The following is a 16,839-nucleotide window of genomic DNA, read 5'->3' as shown; positions in this document are numbered from 1 at the left end:
GACGGTGTAACAATAGGAGAAGGAAGCCCTGGCTTATAGCGGTCGCTGGTTGCCGGGTGTAAATACTCCCACCATGGCCAATTTCATGCTACCAAAGTGACGGCTGTCACTGAGCACAGAGCTGGGAAAAGATGCTAACAGCTGCTGGCTCCAGCACACCACCGGTTGGAGCCCAACGTTAGGCCCCCGGACCAATCACACCAAATTTCTCTCCAGGGTGCAAACCCAAAGGCCTGTTCCGCCTCCCACCCCCCTGGCTTCTATCGTTCCTTCCTTCTGGAATGTCCTTTCCCTCCTCTCCATGTGTCCAAACCTTACTCACTTTTAAGATCGTGCTCTGGTCCTAGGCGTGCAGGCTGTATCAGGCTAAGTACCACTAGCTGCTATGACAAACAACCCATGATCTCGGTCATTGGACACAATCGAAGCGTATCGTGGCCTCATCCTGCAACCCACGGCACGTGGTGGTGGGGTGGGGGTGCTGCTCCCCCTGGAGCCCGGCTTCCTTCCACCGCGGACACTTCATGTCCAAGTTCATCACAGAATGAGAGGGAGCCTGCAGGGTCCCACGAGCTTGAGTGCCAGGCCTGGGACTGCTGCTCGTCCCTTCTACCTACTTCCTCGGCCAGGGCCCCCCCCACCCCCCAACCGCAAGGGGCCAGGAAGGGTGGTTTCACTGGAAACGAGATTTTTCTTCCCAGGAGAAAATGAAACCATGAAAACTTCTGTTCTACTTCCCTCCCACCCCAACTTCCACAGTCCAACCGACTTCCTTCTAGACTCTTCCACAACATACTGTCCAGAGAGTGTTTTCTTTGGTCTTTGACCCAGACTGCCCAGCATGGTTACTGGGTCGGTCTTTTCTGCCTCCACAAACTCGCAGAGGCTGAGCTATGGAAGGTCCCTAGAAGCGGGGCTCCCAGTGCTTGCTTCGCATGTGAATCATCTGTGGATTCAGGGTTCCCAGACCGGATAATGCAGGGTCTGGGGAAGGGCCCATCAATCTGTATTTCTAACCAGTTTAGGTAGTTCAGATGTAGAGGTGACATTGGAACTGCTGATCTACTCAAAATGTCCCGTTTCATGGATGTGAACATTGAGGCCCCGAGATGGGGAGCAATTTGCCCTATACCATGGAGTAAGCTAAAGCTGGATCTGAAACTTGAACCCTGGGCTCTGTCTACATACTATGGTGCTGTTTCCCCAGAAGACCCAAAGGTAAATTCCAGCACAAGACACTGGTCAATGCTCAATTGGTCACAGGTCATCAAAAGGAACTGAGTGGACAAAAGACAGTGAGTTGGGACATCTGGGTGGCCCAGTGATTGAACTTCTGCCTTCGGCTCAGGGCATGTTCCTGGGGTCCTGGGATCGAGTCCCATATCAGGCTCCCTGTGGGAAGCCTGCTTCTCCCTCTGCCTGTGTCTTTGCCTCTCTCTGTGTGTCTCTCTCTCATGAGTAAATAAATAAAATCTTAAAAAAAAAAAAAAAAAAGCGAGTTGAACGTGAGCTCTAGAAGTAGGCAAACCTAGGTTCAAACTTTACCTTTCCCACCTATTTGTTTGGGGACCTTGGGCAAGTCTCTTTACTTCTCTGAGTCTGTTTCCCCATCTGGAAAATGGGGGTGATAATGGTACCTATCCCAGAGGGTGACTAGGAGGTTAACACATACGGAAAGTGCTCAATGCCATATCTGGTAAATTCTCAATCTGTATTTATTTTGGCTCTGATTATCTGCCACGGCGAGTGGTTGTTCTCAAGGACCACTAGGGCCTTCTGGAAACCACCTCAAGGGTGAGCCTTATCCAGGATTGAGAGCCTCATCTGGGTAAAGTTTCAGCCACTGCGCAGACAGAAGTTTCACGAAAACCAACCCCCAAAATGGACATGCCCAGCTTTTGGAAATTGAAGCCACACCGCCTGGCCTTGGTTTTTATCCAATTTGGCGCATAACTCACGGCTTGGAAAATATACCCAAGCTGTGCGTGTGGGTATGCAAGCCTGGGCATTGCTTCTGTGCACAGAGGTGGCGGGGGGCCCAGCCCCCGGCAGCGCCTGTGCGTCAGGGAAGGCCGGGCTCTGCTGCAGTAACAAACGCCCCCCAGCCTCAGTGGCTCCTGACAACAAAGACGACTCTCCCAGTCGCTGTCCCCGTCCTCCGTGGTGCGGCAGGCACTCAGGAGCAGAGGCTGAAGGGGCAGTTGCTGTCCCCATAGCTGAGGGAAGGGCTCTGCAGGGTCTCACTGTGGCCTGGCAGGGCCTCACATCTGCACCGAGTCTGAACCAAATCCCGGCGCCCATCTCCTGCCCTCTCTGCACCAAGGGGGTGAGAATAGTGCCTACCTCAAAGGGCCGGCGTGAGGGGCTTCATGGGACGATGCTGAGGAACTCCTGAAACCGCACCTGGGACCAGGGAGAAAGAAATGGAGAAATAATGGATTATAAGAGCCAAAAAAAGTGGAAACTACCCAAACATCCATCAGTGGATGAATGGATAAATAACATGTGGTGTATCCATAGGAGGGGACACTAGTCAGCCGTGAGAAAGAATGAAGTGCTGATACATGATAAAGGACGAATGTTAAAAACACGTGTGCCAGGTGAAAAAGTCAGTCATAAAAGGTCTCAGACGCTAGGGCTCCTTTTACATGAACTGTCCAGAAGAGGCAAATCCGGAGACAGAAAATAGATTGGTGGTTGCCAGGGGCAGGGGGCAGGAAAGAACTAGGAGGGACTGTTAAGAGGTACAATGTTTCATTTTGGAGGGGTGGAAATGTTCTGGAATTAGTGCAGACGATTGTACGACATCATGACTGCACTAAAGCCCCCCTGACTTGCACACTTTAAAATGGTGAAGTTAGGGGCACCCGGGTGGCTCAGTGGCTGAGCGTCTTGCCATCCTCCCTGGATCCTGGGATCAAGTCTCACATCAAGGCTTCTTGCCAAGAGCCTGCTTCTCCCTCTGCCTATGTCTCTGCCTCTCTCTGTGTGTCTCATGAATAAATAAATAAAATATTTAAAAAAAAAAAAGAAAGTTTATGTTATATGAATTATATCCCAGTATTATTAAAAAATGAAAATCTCAACATTATAAATAATTACAATAAATAATGATGACAAACAATAAAGAATGAGTAAACAATGGTCAAGTCTCCCCCCCCCAGACTTGTTCGCCTCCACCCCAAAACTGCAAGTCCCTGTTATAGCGCCCTTCTCTATGTTGTTCCTATGGGGTGGGCTGTCTCCCTGGCCCAGGAGACCTTCAAGGGCAGGGCGAGACCTGGCTATTTCGTTCCTCTCTACGGCCCCTGCTCCGGCCTGCAGTGTCAGGTGTATGATGCGTGCACTCTCTTCTTCACTCTCACTGACAGCTGTGTCCATGCTGTGTGTGTGTGTGTGTGTGTGTGTGTGTGTGTGTGTGTTTATCTTGGGTCTGGGGCCTGCAGTGAACCGGCCTCATGTCTGTTTCTGCCACAGGGATGACCTTCCCTCTCCAGCCCCATCCCTTCTCCCGTGGCCCCCAGGATCCTGTGGGATGCCTGGAAAGGGAGAGCCCTTGGCCGTCAGACATGCAGCCCCTTCCATTCAGTAACAAGGAGATCCAGGTCCACGAGGGGGGATTTGCCCGACATCACACACTGAGATGTGGCAGAGCTGGACCAGAAACCCAGGCACCCCATAGCAGATCCTGTCCCCCCCCAACATGGTGAGGGTACATCAGAGGGCAGGCAGCGGGGCTGGGCCAGTGCTGAGAGATTCTTGGGACTTCTCCGAACCCCTCACACCAGATAGGTGACCAGCCTGGTGTCTGAGAATGTAGAAGGGACAGAGGGAGGGCTGATCAAGGAAGGTGAAGTCGGATTAAAAGGTCTCAGTAGCTTGCTACTTCCTGTTTTTATGAACATTTTAGTCATGGGAAACAGTTGTCACCGCAAAACTGTAGCATCAAACCCACTTGCTTCCCTTATGCCCACACCCATCCCTCCCTGCGGCCTCTCTCTGGGACCACGTCTGCCCCTCCCATCCTACTCCAGGCCCACAGAAGTGCGGTCCCCCTTGTCAGGGATGAGGCTGGACGCTGAGATGAATTGGCCCCTGTGGGAGCCACCACTGTAGCCAGGCCCCCAGGCCCCCCGAGGTGTGGCCCAGCCCTCTTCCAAGAGCTCTGCACTCATGCACTTACTGAGCACCTACCACTATCTGTCAACTCCTATGCACTGGGGTTAAGAAGTGTCAAAACCAGCCTGTCCAAGACCCCCCTGAGACAGAAGTGACCAAGCCGAGGCTGGGGGTTGGCTCAGGGCCCAGCCCATTCCTGGAGCCAGAGGCCCCAGCAGCTCCCACCCCAACTATGAAAGGTGGCTCTAGTCTATGTTCAGGACTCCCCGGGAGCACGTTTTTGCAAGGAGGGGACACACTCATGAAATGGGGTAGGGTAGGCAGACAGATGCCACGTTCGAGGACTCACACTTACAGTGGGTGAGCATGTTTTCCATTTCCGACGTGAAAGGGGAGTCCTGGGTGGGTACTAGCCGTCTCTCTGACCTTTCTGACCTTTGCTAACTTCCTCTTGAACACATAACACTGGCTCCCAGATTCAGAACACTTGGGGCACCAGACCCCAGCTAGAGTTTAGCACGCTACTTGATTAACGTTGTACTCATGCACCTGCTTCGCTTCTTTTATGGCAATCCTGCAAGTTTCCCGTGTACACAATTTCCTTTGAAAATAAATTATTTAAGTGAAGATGAGTGGATTTTTCTAAAAAAAACACTGAGCAGCTATCAGCACAGGAAGAAGGGAAAGTGGACTTGAACGTTTGGGAAGTTTGAGAGGCAGGCCGAGGTGCTCAGGGTCTAGCATGTCCTAACTGGTGCGAGGTGGCCCGAGTCTGTGACTTGCAGAGCATCTGGGTGTCAGGCTCCCTGCCTCCAGAGCAACCCTGGGGTGGGCCCTGGGTGCACTGCTGAGTGGAGGCCACCCTCTCTCGGAAGCTGCCTCCTCATGGGTGTGGGAGCTGCTGTGTTGCCTGTGACTCAGGACCGGGGAGCATCATCCTCCCCTCTTCCCTACTCCTTCCCCTTAGCTTTGCCTACAGACCTCGCAAATCACAAGCAAGGGGTCTGATTGCTTGGCCTTCCCCCTCGCTCCCTACTGTGCTAGGTAATGTTGAGGCTCCCTGGCACAGAGGCTGTCCTGGCGTCCCATTCGCTGGACCATGGTCCACCTTCCCTGTGTCTCCCCTTCCAGGCACAGTCCCCTACATGGCTCCCTGCTGCTGAGAGAAGCTGCCCTTAGCGGGTCTGAGGTGGTTTTCCAGCACCTTCCTTTGAAACCCTACCACCACTGCCACCCAGATCTGTGGGAATCCCGTAGGACAGGACTGGGATGAGGGGGAGGCAGGTGAAGTGCCCCGGGCACAAAATTTATGGAGCACCATTGTGGGTGGCCACCCCAATGGTGGGTGAGGGTCTCCCTAACCATGGGCCCTAGCACCTGGCTTGCCCCACAAGAGCCCTGCGCCTGTTGCAGAGCACCAGAGAAGGAAAACCTGCTGCTGAGAAGGGTGTTCTAGGGATTATTGGGGTTCTGAGGAACTTTCACAGCAGTTACCCCCTTGGGATCACACAGCATCTCAGGAGCTGATCTGCACGGCTGCTGCCTACACACAGCTGTGTGGGGTGTGCACTGAACAAGGGTGGGAAGCCAAAGGGAGAAGTGTGGCTGAAATCCACCTGTCTCCACCCTGTGTGTCCGAGCGTGGGGTCTGACTCCACCTGGAAGAGGGGTCACCTTCCTGTATTTTGGCCATCGCTGGCTGCCCCTTTCGGTACTTCCTACGAGAACATGGAAGTGCCAGTGGTGGCCCAGCAGACAGCATGAAGCAAAGGTGGTTAGACAGCAATGGGGACTCGCCCTGCGACACCCACAGCAGGGCTGGGACCTGAGTTTCTGGAATCCTTACTTAGTCTTCTTCCCTTTACTTTCCATCGCTCGGGTACAATGCGTTAGGCAGCTGGCTGTGTCCCGCAGGCAGAGGTCAATCTAGCACGTAATGTCCCTTTTCTGTCCTTTCTAGCCCGCCACCCCCCACCCCCACCCCCCTGCCAAGTCCCAGTTTATTCCCTCCCGGGCTTTTTCAAGGCTTGGCCTTGCCTCTAATCCTGCATGTGTCTTCCCACCGAACTGCGGATTCCGGGAGGGCAGGGACCATGTTGGTGGCCTGGGTCTCAGCACAGGGTCTGGGAGACCGTCCCAGTGCTGTGCCTGCGGAACCCGCGTTTCCAGGCTCCCCTGGAGGCCCGGCCTCAGCCCCACGAGGCCAGAGCACTTAATAAGACACAGACCATTAAGCAAAAGTAATTTAAAAATAATTCCAACTGTGACTTGGGTCTCTCTAATACCCTTAAAATCCGCTTCCCTCCGTGTCCCTGTCGCTTTTCCTCTCTTTTCCACTCGGTGACACAAAACCCGGGGACCAGCCTGTCCAAAAGCCACAGTTGCCTTTCAGGGAAGGGGGAGGCCTTGCAGCTCAGCCGGCTGTGTCCTCCCCACCCTGTGGCCCTCATACAGCCAGACAGGGCAACAGCCCGGGCGGTGACAACCAGGCTCCGGGGATGGGGACCTGTAGGCTGGAGGGGGGCAGGGCCGTGAGTGGGCAAGTGGAAGCCTCCAGGCCTGCTGCGGGGGGTGGCGGGAGTCACTTCTGTCTTCCTAACGCTGCTCTGTTGGGGGGCTTCTGGGCCTCAGCAAAGAGCAGTTTAGTCTGTGAGCGGGGAGGGCAGGAGGCTGGCTGAGGGGTCACGACCAGAATTATCTTCAGGAGAAAGGGGTAGCGGAGTCCGGGGCTCCCACATGATGGGCTCTGTCCCTGCACACATTAGAGGAATGACTGAGGGGCCAGGGGGAGCCCCAGGGGGTGCCCGCGGTGGCAATGAAGCCGACGGTTTCTTGTGTAACTAAAGGGGAAGGGGAAAGAATGGGATCACCCAGCGTCAGGGTTCAGGGCCCACAGACGCTCAACTGTGACAGAAGCAACCTCTATTTTACCCACCACTGTTCTTCGAAAGGCCCCTGGCCCTGCCGCCCTACTGTGGGGGGGGGGGGAGGGCAAGAGCAGCCCCCCTCATTTCACAAGGGCCTCCTCAGGGGACAGTGGGAGGCCTGCCCAAGGTCACCCTGGCCGTTAGAGGCGGAAGGGCCAAGGAAACCCCCAAGAAAGGATTTGGAGCCAAAAAGGATTTGGACCTGAAAGGAGATGGGGAAACCAGCAAGGGAACCTTCCCGAGGTGGAAAGATTAACTCAAGAAGCTGTTAGCCAAAGACAATGGATGGAAATGACCTAAGGAGTTCCAGGAAGGAGAGAAGCCTGCGCTGGGGCACCTGGCGGGCTCCCTGCAGCTGCCCAGCAGCCACCATTCACACCCCCGGCGCAGGAGACAGGAACGCTGAAAACCCTGAGCTCTGAAAAGGAAATGCCAGAACCACAAAGTTCTGATGTGAATTGTCTGAGCCAAAATAGACAAAATTGGTCTCGGGCAGGGCCTGGAGCCCAGTCGTGGCGGAGAGGAAAGGCCTGATGGGCCTCAGGCTTCCCAGGTAACATCCTTTCATTCAACATTCCCTGAACGTCTCTGCAGCAACTACGCTGTACCGGGCTTCCCTGTATTCCAGGGAATACAACCAGGAACCAAGCAGAAAAAAACCCACATCTTCTGGGGTCCCCACATGCTGGTGAGGGAAGCAGACCATAAAAGACAACCACAAGAAATAAGTCAGTTCTGTAGTGCCAAAATGCACTAAGTGCCTAAAACAAAACCAAACAAGACCAAGAGCAATGGAGAGGACGCTGAGGACAGAATCTTCCGAGCCCAGGGCAAAATGAGAACGTGGGGCCCCCCCTTCTAAGAGCAGAGCAAAGGTGCTGTTAAAGGTACCCAGGACATTTTTCCTTATTTCTGCAGTCTCTCTTCCCTCTCTCTGTCTCTCGACTTGTCACCACTTTTTTTGTATTTGCTTTTTAATGTCATTTGAAGTAAAGAAAAAAAAATTTAAATTATCAGCATGAGTTTTACCGTTCATCTTTCATATTGTGCAACGCCGGCTTTGAAATGAAAATGTTAGAGCGTTTAACTCACATGTGGAATCACAGAAGTTACACAATTTCTATTTCATGGCTTGTCCCCAAGAGGGGCCCCAAACCTGCCAGGACAGGACAAGCAGAAAGACTGGAAAGAGAAAAGAGCTGATGGGCCCAGCCACCCAGCCAGAGGGTAAGGGAGCTGTCATGGGCACAGAGATACCCTCAGGGTAAAAACTCTCTGGGGTTCCCAGGGGCCCTGTCCCACTGACAGTGACCAAGGTCCCCCTACCGATTTGTCCCTCCCACCAGATGCAGGAGTGATGCATAGCCCCCCAGATGAAGGTGGGGCCTGCAGAACTCAAGCCAGGCCTCTCCTTCCCGTGGGTCCATGGCTCTAACCCTTGGCAGATGGGCAACCTCTAAGGGTCTTTAAACTTCCATTCTAGGATGTGCTCAGTACTGGATCAGGGTCGTGCCCCCCACTGAGATATGCCCCCTGGCCAGTCACCTACCAGATGTGCTGTGACGCTGCCAGTGCAGGGTGGGGATGGCCATGTCCTGCCTCAAGATCCTGTGGGGTGCATCCACCTAATGTCCCCTCCCCTGTCCCGTGTCTGTGATTGGGATCCTGCCAAGCACCAAAGACAGCCACAATCATTGAATGGGGCCAGAGAGGCTGACTGGGACCGGAGATACTACTGGGCAAGAATACCAGACATCACATGTGAGCTGAGGCCACGTTCCTGGCACATACTCCCTTGTCCCATCAGACTTCACTTACAAAACACAAATTCAAAGATAAAATTATTGAGAACTTCAAGACAGTGATGATGAACATAAAATGCAAAGCATGGGCCCTTCTGAGCACAGGGTCCTGAGCAAGTGTGCTGGTGGTGCTTGCAGAACCCAAGCCCCGGAGGAAGGAAATGTTGTCATCATTCGGAACAAATGTTCAGAAAAGACGTTGTAAGAAGATGATGCTGGAGCAAAGAAGAATGAGAAGGAATGAGCCACTCAGATTTCACAGGGAAGGGTGTTATTGGCAGAGGGAACAGCACATACGAAGGCCCTGGCTTGGGCACATGTCTAATGTATCCATGGGACAGCAAGGAGGCCCACGTGGCTGGAGTGGAGGGATAAAGGGTCAGTTCTGCAAGGCCCTGGGAGACAGTTCAAGGATTGGGGCTTTTAGTCTGAGAGAAAGGGGAAGCCAAGGAAGGATTTTCAGTAGAGGAGTGATGTGATCAGACTTAGGTTTCCAAGGGATTCCTGCTGGGTTGAGAGTAGACTGCAGGAGGCAGGAAGACAAGCAGAAGGCCCTTGCAATAGTCCAAGAGAGGGACGGTGGTGGCTGGGACCAGCCTTGAAGGATGGGTGGTCAGATTCTGGATATTTAAGAACAACCTAACATGTATTTATTCAGGCCCCTGTATGCCGCCTACGGTTCAAGGCTCATGGAGTTAAGCAGGAGACCCAAAGTTCCAGCTGTTGTAGAGCTGACATTCTGGTGAGGTGGGAGCAGATGACAACCCAAAAAAGAAGGGCCGCTCTGACATGTCATTTCAGCTGAATTCTGAGAGACATAAGGAGCCACCGTGAGATCAGGGGAAAAATCATTCCAAGCACAGGGCACAGCATGTGCTTCAGTGCGCTCAGGCTGCCAGAACAGAATATTGCAGCCTGGCTGGCTTACACGGAAATGTATTTTTTTTCCCACAGATTTGAAGCCTGGGAAGTCCAAGCTCAAGGTGTCTGTCAATTGAGTTCCTGGGGAGAACTCTCTTCCTGACTTGCAGACGGTCACCTTTTTTGCTGTGGTCTTCACCTAGCCTTGCCACAGTGCCCACAAGTGATCTCTTTCTTTGCTCTCCTTATAAAGGCCACCAATGCTACGAGATTAGGCCACCACACTCTTGACTTCACTTAATCTTTGTTACATCACACTGGGGAGCTTCAACATGTGAACTGTTGCGGGGAGGGGGGAGACACAATTCAGTCCAAACCACCCTGAAATGGCAAACAGGCTTGGCCAATCCGAAGTAAGGCAAAGAGAAGGCCAGTGGGCCGGTGGTGGGGGCGGGCTGAGAGTGTTCCAGAGGTGGGCCCCCTGCAGGCAGCAGGCAGCTCATGTGGCCTTACAAATGATGCCCAGAGATCTGGTTTCTACTCTAACTGCTGACTCTTGTCTTCCTTCCTTTCTTTCTTTCTTTCTTTCTTTCTTTCTTTCTTTCTTTCTTTCTTTCGACTTTATTTGAGAGAGACATTGTGCACAAGCTGGGGGAGGAGCAGAGGGAGAGGGAGAAGCAGGCTCCCCACTGAGCAGGGAGTCCCACAAGGTGCTTGATCCCAGGACCCTAAGATCAGGGCCTGAGCCAAAGGCTGATGCCCAGTCGGTTGACTGAGCCACCCAGATGTCCCAGTGCCCACTGTTTCTGATCACTTCCTACATGCGGGGTGTGTGCTAACGACCCTATGGGCATTGTCTCATTTAATTGTCACAGTAAGCCTATGAGGTGGATATTATCACTGCCAGTTTCACAGGTAAGGAGCTCAAAGCCTGAGCAGCAGTGTTTGGAGGAGGAAGCACAGTTCGCTCACCTGTCGCTGTGCTCAGCCCTCCGGGGGAGGAGTACAGAGCAACCCTTAGTTGAGCCCGGAGGATAGGCCGTCCAGACTGGGTGGCCTTGGCAGCACTGGGCACTGGATTCCATCCAAAAGAGGCATATTGAGTACCCGGTCCGGGTGAGGGGTTAGAGGCCTCGATGTGAATCAGCCACAGTCTGGTAAGTTAGGACACGGTTTCTCAGCGCCAGGTTCTCAGTCCTCTATATCCAAAGGTCCTGGGGCACAGATTCCCACCTTGCTGGTAGCCAGGGAGGCTCAGAGGGTGTCGCCAGGAATTTGCATTTTAAAAAAGCATCCCCAAGGGGAACCGCTCCTGCAGCGGGAGGGGCAGGGCAGCTGGGCAAGCAGCTGGAAAAAGAGATGCCAACTGCACCTGCAGGGGGCCTGGAGACTTCTGCTGAAAGACTTTTTATTTTTTAAGACTTTATTTGAGAGAGAGAGCAGGGGGGAGGGGTAGAGGCAGAAGGAGAAGCAGACTCCCCATGGAGCAGGGAGCCCAATGTGGGACTCAATCCCAGGACCCCAGGATCATGACCAAAGGCAGAGCCACCCAGGTGCCTCAAGTGACTTTGTGAAGTACTGTTGCAGCTGGGCATTGAGGGGGGGTGGGAAGTGTGTGGGGGGGAGGGCACTCCAAGCAGAGAGAGCTGCGTAGGCAGACTTGGAGGCTGACCAGAGGACAGGAGGACAGCAGGACAGGAGAAGCAGCCAAGAGGTGAGAGGAGGCTATGCCCAAATTTTCTTTGTCCCCCACTGTGACCAAGGGACAAGGCCAACAGGGCTAGCTTCAGTAGCTGGCAACCGGCAACAGCTGTGGGGACAGGAAAATTGTAAGGAGGCTCCTGTTGGCTGCACAGGTAACCCCCCTTTGCCCAGGCGCCCAAGAGTCATAGACGGATCATCTGGGTCCCTGGGCCCAGTTGCTGTTCTTCCTGCTGATGGAGGAGATAGCTGGGCGATTTCATAGACAACAAAGGGGCCAAAGGCCTAGGGGAGAGGATGAGTGAGGACCTCTGCGTGGAGCATGGTGACCTTATGGCCCTTTCCCAGTGGCTGTCAATGGGTTGGTGGCGGGGGGGGGGGGGGGGGTGCCACAGGAGTCAGCCTGTCTTCCGACTATGGCCCCAGCCTGCTCTGGCTGATGCTCTGCTCTGAGCAGTCACACCCACTGGGGTGTTGGAGCGGGGCGCTGGAGCTGGGTGGCTCAAAGGAGCAGGCTGTTAATATTCAGGAACCTTGTAAGCTGGTTGTTAAACTTTTGGTAACTTGAAATTGGCCTTGGTGGGTGTTTTTACTACATGAAAAAAAAAAAAAGCAAGGTTAGTTTTTTTGTTTTAATTCTTCCACATAGTTGGTTAATCAGCACTCCACTGACAAGGGGGCCACAGCCACTGGTGATGTGAAAACAAAGGCAAAAGAAAAATTAAGTTTCCTTGCTACCTATAGCCCACTGACAAGTCCTTGAAACAGGCAGAGTGACATTCCTCTAGGGACTTAACTGCCTCGTGTTAATACTTTGCTAAGGGCAACAGGTAATCTCAGCCCACCCCCTGGATCCTGTGAGTCTACTTTAACATAAGAGTTCCTTTGGAAACTTCCTTTATCTCTATCCCCCAAGATACATGTTGGCAATCATCCCCCAAGCATATGACCCACCAGTATACATCTGAAGGGTCTCATGACTAAGGTCGGTTTTATTAGACAGTAATACATGACCAACAATAGCTAGGCCCCTCAAGGTCCTGGAAACCTTGCTTCCAAATTCCTTAGAGGCTTACGCTATCCCTAACCTCCAACTTGAAAGTATTCTTACTAAACTCCCAACCTGCCTTCTCATGAAAGTATCTAATGGGCCACTCCTCATGTCCCAGTGCAGCTCTTTATGCCCACGGGCCCTTTCCCATGCTTTGATATAACTACCTTTTTGCACCAAAGCTGTCTCAAAGACATTTTTCTTGGCCATCAGCTCTGAACCCTAACGTCTTTCCTCCATCACTAGCACCACGGGGCAGGCAGCAGCCAGAGACCCTTTCCCAAAACACATCCTCTGTGCAAAAGTCCCACACAGAGCACAGAAAACCTCCAAATATATTAGACACTCTCAAGTGTCCCTGCTCTCAAGGAGCAACCGATCTGTAGACAGACAGAAAAAAACAACCTGGGACATCATCAACCAGAGAAAGAACGCTAACAACAGCTGCTGTCCATACCTGAGTCTCTCCCATGTGTCATGGTGCTGGGAACTTCCCACACATCATCTCTACTCCTCACAGTAGATGCCACCATACAGGTGGGAAAAATGAAGCTCAACAGTACGAAGTCACCTGCCCAGGATCACACAGCCGGCAATACCAGGTCCAAAACCCACACTGTTCTGACTCTTGAGCTTATATGGAGCCTTCATGGCTACAACGTCCTACCTCCACATAGCATGCTGCACTATGGAGCAGCAGGTGGGGAACAACTAACCCTGCCTGGGGCAGGTGCAGGGGTGGCACTGAGAAAGGCTTCCTAAGAGTGGGGACATTTGGTCTGGGCCTTGAAGGATGAATAGGAGTTTGGCAGTTTTAGGGCAAAGTGAGGAAGGGCATTCCAAATGGAAGGAGAAGCATAGGAAAAGGCATGGAGGAGTAAGAGGGCCTGGGAGACAGGGGAAGAGAGCACAGGGTCATATTACAAGGTAGTGTCATGGGGAAGGAGGCAACATGAGAAGGCAGGTTGGGAGTTTAGTAAGAAGGACCTTGAAACCCAGGCTAAGAGATTTGGTCTTGATCTCGAAGGCCTAAGGGCCACAGAAACAAAGGTCCCTGGCAGTCACACCCTTGAACTATGTAAGTTCTGTGGCAACATTGCTACCATGTTGGTTTTACAAGGTGCTCTAAAGCAATGCTTCCCAAACCATCTGTGGAGAAGGACCATCTTTTAAAAATCTCTAATCTGTCACAGACCAACGCTTTTATAAAATACAAGGAAAATGAATTACTTGAAAAATCAAATAAAAAAAAGATACAAGCCTTTTTTTTTCCAATTATGAGATTCCAGACATACGATTGGTCTATCAAATTGCACAAGTTTCCAACCCTTAATTTCGGTGCTCACTTTGATGGAGATGAGCTTGCCAGGGAGTCTCTGTGACAGGCACACATCTAGGACAAATGAGGGTTCTCCTAGTAGGAGCTAAGCGCTGCCAAACAAATCCCATTTTAACGATGAGGAATCTGTTGTTCGGAGAAGGTGAGCATCCTGCCCAAGATCACACAGCAGGTGAGAGGCAGGGCTAGGACTTCAACCCACAGCTGTCTGCCTCAACCCACCTGGCAGGTGCAACCCCTCTCTGCAGAGCCCTTTGGCCTGGCCCGGTAGCCTTGTCCCTGCTCTTGTCACAAGGTCAAGAGCCCTGCAGCTGGGGAAATGGAGCCAATGTAAGAAAGGAACTTCCTTGCCCAGGGCGCCATGCAAGAGATTGGCAGAAGCAGCCAACCCCAGGTCTCCCGAAACTAGTCTGCGCTCAGTTTTGCCACTCTGCCTGCCTCTGTGTCTGTGCGGTGACCTCTGGGCCAGACGGTGCCAAGGAGGGCATGGGGAGGGAGGGCTGCGAAGAGGCAGGGGACTCATCAGTGGCTGGCAGTTACATGCGCTCTGTCATTCCTAATTAGCTCAGCAGCTCCATAAGCAAAGACCTCCCCGTGGAAGCAGGAGACAGCTGCTGCTCCTACCCAGGTGGGCAGTCTGGGTGGGGAGGGGCCCCTTAGAAGCACTTTCCCCCGCCCCTTCTCCAACTGCAGAGGGTCACCTGCTTGCTGGGCATGTGCTGAGAACCAGAGGACAGAACTGAAGGCCAGTCCTTGGATGTGTCCTGAGCACCTCCTCTGTGCCAGGCGTTGATCAGCTGCTCCAGAGAACCCTGGGGTGAAGGGTGATTTCCAGCCCCCATGCTTGGGGTATGCTCAGCTGCTGGAGGAGGTAAACAGGTTCCCCAAGAACCATAAAACATGAATGGTAAGTAACCCGACTTACTGTTTACTGAGCACTTGCCATATGGCAGGCACTAGGCCAAGCATTTCCCCTGTATTAGCCAACAGAAGCCTTACAAAGCCCTCTAAAGCAGGTATTATTCCCACTGTACAGATGGGGAAACTAAAGCCCAGTTAGCTAAGATTGCATATATATAGACGGAGGGTATGGTTTTAGGGCCCAAATATGTAGAACTCCAAGGTCAACAGTTGTCATCTGGGGCCAGTGGAGAGAAGGGGGAGGAGGGAGTTTATGAGGAAAGACAAGTGTGTGGGTAGCTGTAACTAGGTATTAGGCCAGAGGCCAACTAGACCTTCATGATAAAGGTGGGTAGGTTGGGAGGATTGAAGAGGCAATCTGGCTGGATGCTTCTGGAAGAGGAAGCAGTATGGGAAACGTCTGAGGAGGGAAGGGTTTAGAAGCAACTGGTTGGAGCTGCTGGATCAGCGGGACACAGTAGGCAGGAAAGGCCCTGTGGGTCAGGTGAAAGGTCAGAGCCTAGTCTAAGCAGTAATCCCTGGGCTTCTGACTCACCAGTAACTCAACTCTGGGAGAAGACTGTCTCAGATCTGGGCCAGAGGTGGAGGGGGACATCCTATCTCCCTCATCAGGAATGTGGGTGGGGACTCTGGGGTGAGGCTGGACTACCAGCAGCTCAGACTGAGCCAGGCTGGTTCCAATCCCAAGAGAGCTCCCTTCCCTGGGGGCCAGTCAAGAATTATGATAATAATAACCATCCCACATTACTGTTCATCCAGTCAGGAAAGTGATTCCAGTTTTATTTAAAACACACACACACACACACACACACACAGCACTTATTACAGGCCAGGCATAAGTCTAAACACATTCCAAACGTTAGCTTTTTTAATTCTTGCAACCATTCATGACATACCATCCCCATTTTACAGATGAGGAAACTGAGGTCCATAGAATATAAGTGACTCACCTAAGATCATCAAGTAAAGAAGTAGGGGAGCTAGGACCTCAGGCCCCAGTATCCACATGTTTAAGCACTGTGGTCTGCTGGTGGAGTTTTTACACTCTGCTGCAAAAACTCCCATTTTACAGATGGAAAAACTAAGGCCAAGCCAGGTAAAGGGACTGGCTCAGGCAAGTAGGGAGGACAGATCACTTGAGGAAATCAGGGCTCCTGGTCCTAGGCTAGGCTTCTCTCTTGGTCCCACTGCAAGCCCAAGTTATAGCTGGAGAGAAGCTAAGAGCCCTCCCAAACCACTGCCACTCACTATTCTCAGGCCCAGTGGGGGAGAAAACAGTAAAATTACAATTCTGCCACCATTTTCCTAAAGATAAAGGCCAATCATAACCAGAGGTAGCTTCTCTTTCTATTTATGTATTTATCTTTCTGATCACTAAAGGCTATAAGATCATTGCAAAAAATATTTACTAAGTTAGATCAGATGAGAAGAGAGAAGAGAAAAAAAATCACCTTAAAACTCTTCCTTGAATACTGGTGTATTTTCAAGATTTCTCGGCTCCCTCTCTGTTTTTATAAGCATCCAAGCTGGGAAACAAGAGACTTGGCTTCCAGTCCTGGCTCGCGGTGTGACCTTGGGCAAGTCCCTGTCCTTCCCTAGGCCTCAGGCTCCTCACCTGTGAAATGAGGGTTTGGACATAGTGACCTCAGAGGAGACCCCTTGCAGCTCTGACCTTCTGTTTCTGCTTCTGTTCCTGGATTGGCAGAAGGGGCACAGGCAGGCTGCCCCTCTGCGGGGGACGCATGGCTGACAGTTCCCAGCAAGTCACCTCCGGGACGATGTGATGGGCCTGGAAACAGCCTTCACTGCGGGCTCAGCATTCCCAGGCCTGCCTGCTCACTAGGCCCATATGGTGCCCCCTGCTAGCCGGACACCACCAGCTGCCCTTCACCTGCCAGCGCTGGGTGATTACTTTTCCTTTGGGCTCCAGAATGCTCTCTCTACTGCCCCAGGACCAGCTGGCTTAGGGTAAGAGAGCTGGAGGGCTCAGCCCTGAGGACCTACCTACCCATCGCCACAGCCCTTTGTGGGAGAAGACAGCCTCTTATGGTAAAAAGCTAGAGAGAGGGAGGGAGGGAGGGAAGAAGAGAGGAAGGAAAGGAGCATTGACTGTATTCC

The 16,839-nt window shown here is 52.5% G+C and overlaps 1 long non-coding RNA gene across 1 annotated transcript in view; it reads right to left on the bottom strand.

Annotated features, from left to right (window-relative positions):
• LOC140597983 (uncharacterized) overlaps positions 1 to 16,839 on the bottom strand; it is a 49,213-nt gene that overhangs the window by 30,055 nt on the left and 2,319 nt on the right. The window contains exon 2 of the long non-coding RNA XR_012000101.1: positions 2,344 to 2,403. This is a non-coding gene — a long non-coding RNA (uncharacterized lncRNA). The remainder of the gene's footprint in view (positions 1 to 2,343; positions 2,404 to 16,839) is intronic.

The sequence above is a fragment of the Vulpes vulpes genome, chromosome 2 (assembly GCF_048418805.1).
Source record: "Vulpes vulpes isolate BD-2025 chromosome 2, VulVul3, whole genome shotgun sequence".
NCBI lineage: Eukaryota > Metazoa > Chordata > Mammalia > Carnivora > Canidae > Vulpes > Vulpes vulpes.
The sequence above is the reverse complement of the archived record's forward strand: the minus strand, read 5'-3'. Positions and strand labels throughout refer to the sequence as shown.